The sequence below is a fragment of the Haemaphysalis longicornis genome, unplaced genomic scaffold (assembly GCF_048455015.1).
Source record: "Haemaphysalis longicornis isolate Haplotype H1 unplaced genomic scaffold, Haemaphysalis longicornis Haplotype H1 scaffold_1, whole genome shotgun sequence".
Lineage (NCBI taxonomy): Eukaryota > Metazoa > Arthropoda > Arachnida > Ixodida > Ixodidae > Haemaphysalis > Haemaphysalis longicornis.
This window is the reverse complement of record NW_027526203.1, coordinates 82,061,306-82,072,586: the sequence shown is the minus strand read 5'-3', so window position 1 is coordinate 82,072,586 and position 11,281 is coordinate 82,061,306.

Sequence of the window (11,281 nt, the reverse complement as noted above, 5' to 3'; positions counted from 1 at the left end):
ATGCCCCTTTAATGTCCAAGAACGTAATCCATAGTGGTCTCTTCTGTGCTTTCGCAATTTCAATGCATTGCGTTATCACGAACAGATTGTCATCCAGTCGCCTGTCTTGTCTAAATCCATTCTGCAGTTCCCCAAGTATTTCATTTTCTTCCATCCATGCTTGAATTTCTGATTTTATCGCCTGCATTACGAATCTATACACCACTGACGTTACTGTGAGTGGTCTGTATGAATCAATACTGGCTTTGTCTCTTCTGCCTTTATATATTAAATTCATCCTACTTTCCAACCAGTCCTCATGTATTTGTTTGGTTTCTATCACCTTATCTATTGCCCTCATAAACGATTCCTTACTTTTAGGTCCAAGTAGGTTTATCAGTTGCATTTGTATTCCGTCCGGGCCCACTGCTGTCTGGGGGGAAACCTTTTGCTCTGCTTTTTTCCAATCAAGGTTGCTCAAACTTATTTTCCTTTCCGCGGTCTTTTGTGGCGCTGATGTTATCGGTGCAGGTTTCCCTACCACTATTGTCCTAAACTTCTCACTAATCACTCGATGAATATGCGCCAACGCGTGCTCTCCTTCTAAATGTTCCCCCTCCTCATCAATCAGGAATTTTTGATGGTTGTCGTTTTTTGAGCTTAGTGATTTTACATGGTTCCAAAACTTCTTGGATGCGCTTTTGTCCTTCTTCCGTATTTCTGCCATCCATTGTTCGCTTTTCTGCTTGATCTTTGCTTGCACCATTTTCTGCACTTCTAGTTTTTTCCCACGGTAGACCTCCCACTTTTCCTTCACTACCTCCGGTTTCATACCAGTTCTTTTCGCTTCTCTATGTTCTCTCGACGCCTTTCTTCGCTGGTCAATAGCCTCTTTTATTTCCTTATTCCACCAGCTTCTCGGCTTTCTCTTCCCTTTCCATCGGTTTCGTTCCTTTGCTTCATTCATCTTACCCTTTATCAACGCAATCATTTCGTCGTAATCCCAATTTTTGCCTGGGTATTTATTGATTTCATCTTCCAATCTATCAGCGATGATCTTTAACTGCTCATTATTCAAATTATTTCCTCCTATTGTACCTATTTCTGCATTTGTCCGGGTTGCGCCTCCAAAGTGCAAGCTAAACCGCTTGTGGTCGCTTCCTAAGCTGTCTGTTCCATTTTCATCTATCCTCATTTCCCGCAGCCTTCCGTATACTGTCTCGGATACTAAACTGTAGTCTATGCTGGACTGTCTGTTACCGCTTTCCCACGTTATTTGTCCGTCACACTTGCTTTCCGTGTTTACTATTACAAGCCGGTTTTCCTGGCATAGATCTATCACTAGAGAACCGTTGTGGTCTGTGTATCCATCCAAACCTTCTATATGGGCATTCATATCTCCAACTATGATTATTTCGTGCGAATCTTTGAACTCGTTTATATCTCTTCTCAAACAGTTTACCATTTCCTCATTTTCCTCCCTAGCACTACTTCCGGTCCACAGATACACCACTCCTAACCATGTATTTTCCCCTCTATGGTGCCTCTAACCCATAGATGCTCTTTACACCTTTCATGCACTCTCTGCCAGTCGGTCCCTTGTTTAATGAGCATGCCAACACCTCCCCCTTTCTTCATTCCTGTGGTCCTGTTGCAACCTTCCCAGACATAATTGTCTATGATAGGTGGGGCTTCTAGGTCCCGGAGGTGAGTCTCGGCTAAAGCGTACACGTCTATTCCTTCCCGTTCAAGTTGCTTTTGAATTTCCACCCACTTATCTGGCTTTCTGCCTCCCTGCATATTTATGTAGCTGATGAAATATTTATTGCATTTGTTTTTCCCTTTCCGCTTACGGGGTCTGTGTTTGTCTTTTACAGAATTGTTTGCTCCATTGTTTCCATCCAAATGGCTTCTGTCAACGCTCTCAGTTACGTCCGTAGGTTCTCCGTTTAGCTCTAGGCCTGGCTGCCTCCCAGCGTTGAGTGTGCATGTGTCTCTTGCTTCCCCTTTATCTCCTAGTTAGCCTTCCTTAGCTGTGCGGGGCCCCCTAAAAAAGCTACCGCTCTCCCACCTAAGCGCCACCCCACCTTGTTTCCTAGCCTGGGGCTGAAGTGAATCCCGTCCCACTGAAAAGCTTGCCTATGTCCGATGCTGCCCACTACCCTGTTCACGTCTATCACTTCAAGCCCAAGTTCCCTGCCGCACCTCACGATCTCGCTGTTAGCAGCGAGTACTACCCGTTCGGTGTGCACGCCCTGCTTCATCACCTCCGGCACGGTGCAGACTGCAATGCGCACATTTGGGGCCGTCGCCCGCAGGTCCTTTACCCCCTTCGCTATCTCCTGGCCAAGTTTTCCCTCCTCTCCCTTGAGAACATCGTTAAGCCCCGCGGCAATCACCACAAGGTTTCTAGCTTTACTAGACAAGGCCAGCTGCCCCTTCGCTGCAGTCATCACCGTCTGCATCGTTTGACCTGGGAAACACCCCACCTTCACACGCTTATCCCCCTGTACCCTTTCCACTATGGCAGCGCTGCTCCTCTTCATGTTAGAGTCACCCGCAATGATTACCACGCTATCATCTGCCACGTGCCGCTCTTTACTGGTACCCGGGTTATCGACTGGTTTTGCTGTCCTATTTCGCAGCACGTGGGAGTAGCTGTTGCCTATTTCTGCTTCCACCCCCGGTGTCCCCTCGGCGCATGCCTCCGCTTCGCTGCATGGGCCGAGGTGGTCGTCATTTGTTGGCGAAATGACGCTCCTTTCTAGTTTCCTCTCAGCTGCTTCTAACTTTTCCTCAACGGCCCTCCGTACATCGCGTTCGTTACTTAGCGCTGCCTCCACTTCTGCAACCCGCTTAGCTAACCCCGAGTTATCCGCTTCTACGCGTTCTAGCCGCGACACCACTACGCATAACCGACACGTACCTGCCCCTTCGTCTTCCTCGCCGCCATCCCGCTGAAACTCCTCTGCGTCTACGTGCCGCGGACAGCTACCACACTGTACCAGCTTACTACGCGTCATCTGGGCTGAAACCCCGACACAACGAGAAAGAAACCGTGCAGGTAAATACTCAGCTTCGGCTGTCCTCCGCTGTCTCTGCCGTTTCGCTGTCCTTCACTGTAGAAACACGCTGTTGTCGGAGCACCAGAAAAGCACGTCCGAACAGGTCGACTGCGCACTGCGCAGTCGACCTGTGCAGGGCCACTGCGCAGGGCCACTGCAGGCGTACCACTCACTCCCATTGGGAAGTGCGAGATGCGTTTGGCATTACAGGAGGCGATGGTGTGTGTGTTGTGGACGCCTTTGTTTCGCGATTAAATGCGGCGTTGTGCTTCTGCGGGTGGATAGATAGTGCTTCCCATGGTCTGGATTATCCTTCTCGAGCGACGTACGACTCAACCTCGCATGGGGTATGTGCAGTGTGCGTGGCTAAAAGCTATCTCGGCTTGTGCGCCAGAGTTAGGTGACTTGCGGTTCGTCCCCGCATACCGCGCGCGAGGTGAGTGCCGAATTTACGACGGGCAGGAGGAGGCAACCCATCGTCTGTCAATCGCGGTTCAGACTTGCAACGCATGTTGTGACGTTGTGTTCGTTCGAAACGCGTCTCTGGATTGTTTTGAAGTTGAATAAAATGTATGCGTCAAACCCGGGCCTTCGGCTCAGGGCATTCTCTGCGATGGCACGAAAAAAGTGCCACGAGGCTTCAACGCTTTCTTTATGGAACGTACTCAGGTAAGAGACTATCCATGTCGTGCTATGGCCGTGTTGCACTTAATAGAAACAGTAAAGCGTTTGTTTACACTTGTTTCATTTGTCGTAAAATGTCCAAGCACTCCGGCACTCCGCTGGCAGATCAGCCGGCGAGCCGACGCTGAGCAGACGACTCAACTCTTTGCCGCAAGTGCGCGAAAAAGCCGCCCAATAGCAGGATGTCTAGCTCATGACGAACATCTGGCAATCGATGACGTAGACATGTGAAGATGGCGGCGTCCAAAAACACGAAGGGAAGGGTGAGAAAAAAGCGACAAGCTTTGCAACAAAAGTGTGAGCTTTCCGCTGCGCGTAAAAGAGTAATACTTGGCACAGATGACATTGACGACCCAATCTAACTATTGCGCTAGTTCATTTAGTGTGCTCAAAACGCCTTTAAGGGCCCCTTTAACTGTAAGCTGGGCTTTCCATATTGTCTAGTGCATAGTGAAGCATGGCCGTCTACAGAGGGAGCATAATTAGAGAAAACGGCTATAACTCCTGTTTCATTTAAACTATTATATGAAAACTTAATTATATGAAAATTAGCCGGTAAGAGGAATCTAACATTACTCGAAACTTCATTTGCGTTTTAAAATTACATACTTCGCAGTGACGTTGTAAATATACGGGAATTGCCGTCTGCTACCGATACAATGGCTTCTATGGTGGGATACGAAGAGCCGCATGTTTCTTCGCTGCAATGAAACTCTCGTCAGTCCAAGTGTAATTCAGGTAATCAACTAGGAAGTATGCTCAATCGCAAATTGTAAACAAACGTTTGTTGTTTTGTGCATTTCTTGGACGGCGCCCCGGTAGAAGCATATTGTCGCTCACGTTGAGGCTCGGCATCACAGCTTCGCAGGTCATCCGTCTTCACAGAGAGGAAGGATGATGAATTTATTTTAAATCGAGAACTTAGTGGAACCGATGGTGTTAGTAAAAGAAGGTTAGAATGTTAACTGGAGGGAAAAGAGCAGAGAAGAATCTGGGAAGACAGGCGAAAAAAGAATTCAGAGAGCACGAAAATTCCATAAAGGATGTTTTTTAAATGGCGGGGTGATTGTACAATGCGTTACGAATATTGGTCCCATTCAAAAGCCAGGAAAATCACCATATGTACTTCAGAACTTGCGCGCAATCGCCCTGACATCGATTCTTTGAAAGGTAGATCGAATGCTTGCAACATGGCTTCAGTGGTGGCTTGATACCTTCCAATGGTATCACCCGGCGCAAATTGGATTCAGTTCTTTTCTCAGTACTGAAGATGGGTTGGAAGACCTCTCATCTATGGTTTCAGTTGGAGGCCGATCCCGCCGTGTGAGATCTGTGCTCGCCATGGACTTATGCAAGGCGTATGACAACGTTAGTCACGCTGCCATCCTACAAGTTCTAAATGGCCTCCACCTTCCAGACGAAATCGGCGCTTTCGTCCGATACTTCTTCCAACAACGTTCTTTTTATGATGATGATGATGATGGTTGGTGTTTAATGGCGCAAGGCCGACGAGGGCAAAGAGCGCCAGAGAAGTTATTTAATGAAAAGAAGTGATTACCACAAAAGGTAGGTATAAAATGTGTAAACTGGACAAAGTAAGATCAATAAAGATAATGGTGATGGCTGGTGTATAGGGCCAGATGTGATTACGCATGATAGGAAATGAGGTTTAAAAACTTAACATCTGACAAATATTTAAAAACGCGTTTCACAGAAACCATGGCATCGTCACCTAGAAACAGAGATGGGTGTAGGGGAATATGTTGTCTGTAGAGTTCTCTGAAGTGTTTGTGTCGTGTTGTGTCAAGTGTCTTGCATTGTATGAGTATGTGGACTACAGATAGGCCCTCCCCACACCTGCTACACAGGGATCTTGGAGATCCCGTGAGCAGGTACGAGTGCGTTACATGCGTATGGCCTATCCGTAACCTGGCTAAGGTAACTTCAATGTGCCTGTTGTGTGAGTCAGTAGTGTATTGTCCCAGGTGTGGTTTTATTACATGTAGTTTGTTGTCTGTCTGTTCGCTCCAGTCTGCTTGCAAAGTTTTACGGAGTTGTTGTCTAATGTGTGGCTTGAGGTCTGTGTAAGGTAATGTTGACATGTCGACTGTGTTTCGGAGTGCAGCATTGGCGGCCATTTCATCCGCCACTTCATTACCGCCAATGCCAGAGTGGCCTGGCACCCAACACACAGTCACCCCAAGGTTTGAAGAATAAGCTACCATAATCGTTTTGAAGACAAGATTAATGACATGGTTTTTTGATGACTTTCCGGATGGAAAGTCATCAAAGTCATGCACGGACGACGCTCAACGAATCTGTATAAATGATGGATGTAGGAATATGAAGTTCAACTATGTGACTTACAACTAGAAATATGCCATATGCCTCTGCCGTAAAAATACTTGTATTAACATTCATTGTTCTACATGCTTCAAAATTGGGCCCATGCGCAGCACAAGACACCGCAGTGGACGTTTTAGATGCATCGCTGAAAAACTCTGCAGCCCTGTATTTATTCTGCAGATGCATGAAATGCTGCAAAATCCCACTTCTTGGTGTCCTGTTCTTATTGTAGTGTACGAAAGACAAGTCACATGCCACAGGACGAAGATGCCATGGTGCTACAAGATCAGTGTGAGATGATTTGAATGTGTCTAAGAGGGAGACGTCATGAATAGTCACCTCATCACTCACTCTCTGCGAGAAAGGAACAGCAATGGATGGGCGGTTTAAAAAGAGTTTAGTTGTGGACGTATCATTAAAAACCAGTTTAAAGGGATGGGTATTCATTGATGAGATTTTGGAGGCATATAGGAGGTGAACATAAGTTCGCTGGTACGCTAAGCACCATCTGTCGCACTCTGCATAAAGACTGTGGACAGGACTTGTACGGAACGCCCCACAAGACAGTCGAAGCCCTAAGTGAAGCACTGGGTCGAGCATTTTAAGTGCTGTTTTTGTGGCTGACCCATACACAACGCTTCCGTAGTCCAACCGTGACCCTACCAACGCGGCATAAAGTCGAAGCAGGAGTTGCTTGTCTGCACCGTACGATTGGTGAGACAGGACTTTTAGAATATTCATTGTTTTTAGGCATTTTTGTTTAAGTCGTTTTATGTGGGGTATGAATGAGAGTTTCTCGTCAAACACCACACCTAAAAACTTGTGATCTCTTTTTACTGGAATCGAGTCACCAAAGAGTTTTACGTCGGGATCGGGCAGGATGCCCCGCCTTTTTGAGAATACAACACAGGTACTCTTAGAAGGATTAAGTTTAAATCCATTTTCATCTGCCCAGCGAGAAAGTTTATTTACCCCAAGCTGGACCTGACGTTCACAAATGGATATGTTACATGATTTGAAAGATATTTGAACGTCATCTACATACATCAAGCAGGATATGGTTGGCGGCAGTGCCTTTTGGAGAGAGTTCATCTTAACTATAAACAAGGTGCAGCTCAATACGCCACCTTGAGGCACGCCATTCTCCTGCACGTGAACATTTGAAAGTGCCGAACCGACCCTGACACGAAATGTTCGTTCGGACAGGTAACTTGAAAGAGTATTAAGCATGTTACCTGTCACACCATAGGATTTTAGGTCTGCAAGAATGCCATAACGCCATGCCGTATCATAAGCTTTCTCGATATCAAAAAATACGGTCACGCAGTACTGTCTGTGTATAAAGGCATCCTTAATGTAAGATTCCAGTGCAACTAATTGATCATTTGTGGATCGCCCTGCCCGGAAGCCTGCCTGGCAGCTCTCTAGAAGACCATTGTACTCAAGGAAGTACACGAGCCTACGGTTTATCATCTTCTCGAGGAGCTTGCACAGGCAGCTTGTCAAAGCAATGGGCCGGTAACTAGAAGGAGAGGAAGAGGCCTTCCCTTCTTTTAGGAAAGCCACTACTATGGCCTCCCTCCAAGAGCGAGGAATGTGCCCCGAAAACCAAATCTTGTTATATAGGTGGAGGAGTGTTAGAAGAGTGTCTGAGTGTAGGTGCTGTATCATTGTATATGTGATGTCGTCTGGGCCTGGAGCTGAGGGTTTACAAGTGCTCAAAGCGGTCCTCAGCTCATGAAGTGAAAACTCCGAGTTATAAGAGGAGGTTGCCTTATCATCATCAAGTAAAGACTTCTTTTCGGGCAACTGTTTGTGTTTAATGAAAGTGCTAGTGTAGTGTGCTGAACTGGACACGTGTTGGAAGTGTTGTGCGAGTGTGTTAGCCTGGTCTTCCAGTTTGTCCCCTGTTGTACTAACCAGGGGCAGGCTGCGTGTCTGTTGTCCTTTTAGTTTGCGTATTCGTGTCCAGACTTTGCGGGAGTCAGTGTAAGAGTTTATGGATGTTACGAATAAGCGCCAACTCTCTCGTTTTGCCTCACGGCGCACACGTTTTCCCATCGCCTTAGCCCTTTTGAACAATAAAAGGTTACCCGACGTGGGGTACCGACGAAGGATACCCCACGCCTTGTTCTGGGCCTCTCGCGCCTGCCTACAGTCCTCATTCCACCACGGCCTCCGCTGGTTGCGCGGGGCTCCAGAGGCGTGGGGAATGGACCTTTCGGCGGCATCGAGGATGTGCGCCGTGAGGAGTTGGGTAGCTTCTTCAACGTGTACGTGTCCTATGGATGTGTGGTGTAGTTTGGATGTCTCTGTAAATGTATTCCAGTTAGCTCGTGCTTCATTGAACCTATTATGGGAAGATGGACTGCTTGGGCCTTTACCTATGTATGTGAGTGAGGTGGGGAAGTGGTCACTGCCATAGGGGTCAGTTCCCACTCCCCACTCGACAAGAGGAAAGAGAACTGCGGAGCCAATAGCCAAGTCAAGACATGAGTATGTGTTGTGACCTATGTTATGGTATGTAGGCTGTTTATTGTTGAAAAGGCATGCTCCAGAAGATGTGAGGAATTTTTCTATCAGGCGACCTCGGGCATCCGTTCTGGAAGAGCCCCAAAGAGAGTTGTGAGCATTAAGGTCGCCTGTAAGGATGTATGGTTCGGGCAGCTGGTCAACCAGCGCCTCGAAGTCGGAGCTCGTAAGTGCAACATCAGGAGGAATGTATATGGAGCATACCGTTATTAATCTATTAAATATTATTGTGCGGACGGCTACAGCCTCAAGGACGGTGTTCAAGGTGACAGGGTGGCATGCTAAGGATTTGCGGGTGATTATGGCAACACCGCCAGAAGAGTGTGTGCAGCCATCCCTGTCTTTCCTGTATACCATGTAACTATTCAAGAAATTTGTGTGTTTGGAATTCAGATGTGTTTCCTGGACACACATTATACTTGGCTGATTGGCATGCAGAATCTCATAAACGTCGTCAAGATTATTCAGAAGGCCTCTGCAGTTCCATTGAACAATATTTTCTCTTCCCATTATTATGTGTTCAGAGCTACTGGAGTGTGACTATTTAGGGTCTTTCGGGGCTTGCCCTCTTGGAAGGGGTTTTCTGACCTTCTCTACTGACCTGGACGTCGCAGCCCGTTCCTTCCGCTGCGATGAAAGCCGGAAGGACTCGACGTCCATGTCGTCATCTGAAGGCAAGGGGGTGCCCAGCGGACTGGGCCCCCTTGACATGGTACCCTTTCGGGTGTTCTTTGCCTGCGCTGCCAGTGCCAAAGGCGTGGGGAGCACCCCAGATGGCACAGGCAGTGAGGCGTGGGAGGGGGTCGCTGCGACTGCCTCCGCCTCCATCTCGTTCGGGCCCTCGCGTGTGCTTCGGGCCGGTGGAGAGGGGGAAACGGTGGGTGCAGCAGCATCCCCACCGGACGTGGATGCCACCACAGCCGCTGCTGGCTCAGCGAGCGGTGCGGAGGCGGGTTGGGCTGCCTTAGGCAACCCAGGGGGGGGGGGGGGGGGCGGGGGCGGGACCAAGTCCGACTCGCGGTACTGGGTCCCCGCAGAAACCAGACGCCGCTCCGCCCCCCGGCGAGCTGCGTCGGCGTACCTCCCCAGAGGGAAAGAGGCGAACCTCTTCCGCGCCTCTGGGAAGGTGATGTTTTCAGTGACCTTGATGTTAATGATTTTCTTTTCTAATTGAAACTTTTCACAGCTGCGGGACCATGCTGCGTGCGGCCCCTGACAGTTTGCACAGGTGAAGGTAGTAGAGTCAGTTTTCAGTAGGGTGGTCATGTGCGGCGCATTTCGCGCAGGTCGTTTTGCCGCGACAAGAAGTTGTAGCGTGCCCGAATCGCTGGCACTTGTAGCAGCGGCGCGGGTTAGGTATGTACGGACGTACACCACACCTGATGAAGCCAGCATTGATGTGCTCAGGAAGATTTGATTTGTTGAATGTCAGGATTATATGCTTTGTGGGGATTTCCTTATTGTCTCGTCTGATGGTGATACGCCTAACTGCAGTTACACCCTGATCTTTCAGGCCTTCCAACAGATCAGCTTCGGCCTCATTCAACAAATCGGTCTCCGAGATCACACCCTTAGAGCTGTTGAGGCTACGATGGGGAGTGACTCTGATGGCCAGATGTGCCATGCAGGTTTGCGACAGGAGGTTAGTGGCTTGTTGCTGCGTCTTGACATTGACTAGGACTTCACCGGTACGGAGTTTCTTAGCATCGAACGATTTTCCGAGGATGCCTTCCAGGAACTTAGTGATCAGGAATACGGACATTGAAGAAACAGGGTTTGTTTTGTCAACTGCCTCGATAACTAAGAATCGAGGATAGTTGTCGGGTTTCGGACTGTGGATTGTTGGAAGGGATGGAAAGGAAACTTCGGTGCGACCCCTTTTCGGGGGCAGATCACGTCTGGGGGGGCGGGTTTGATTTATCCATATGGCATAGGAAAAAGCAGGGAGACGGGGGTACTTTCTTCTTTGACCTTACCCTGGTAGTCAAAGAGGTCCCGGAGCTTCCTGCCTGGTGAACAGACAGGGAGCCCATCCGCCGGAGCTTGACCTGGGCTCCGACGGCCACCGTTCGTGGTTTCTAACCCTCCACCTATAAACACATCGCCACGGTTGGATCCAGCTTATGTTCGGGGGCTCGGGGTCCGCGGTATCGCCAGTACCGTCACCAGGATTGCTCAAGGTGCCCCGTGCGGGGAACAACGTTCTTTTTTTTTCCGTCCGCATCAACGGAGCAAGTTTCAGTCACTTTATACCTGTCCGAGGCGTACCACAAGGGTCTTTTCTGTCTGCCCTTCTTTTCCACATCATCTTGTTGCCGCTAGCTTGGCACCTTGCTTCAATTCGAGATCTACATTTCGTCATGTACGCGGATGACATTACGGTGGGGTCAGCGCATCCAGACCTGTCCCGACAAGCTGAGTGCGTCCAGCAAGCACTAACAGACTGCGAGAGAAGGTGCGAGTATTCGGGCCTCACTCTCTCGAAAGAGAAGACTGCTTTAGTTCCCGTGGCCAACGCCTGGGGCTGCCGCCTCCTTGCACTGTCTCCCATTTCACTGCAACTGAATGGGAACGACATACCCACTGCTGACCGTCTTCGAGTACTACGACTTCAAATATCGGCATCAGGGTCAGCAGCCCAGTGGCTCCGACCTGCTCGACAGAAAGCCGGACAG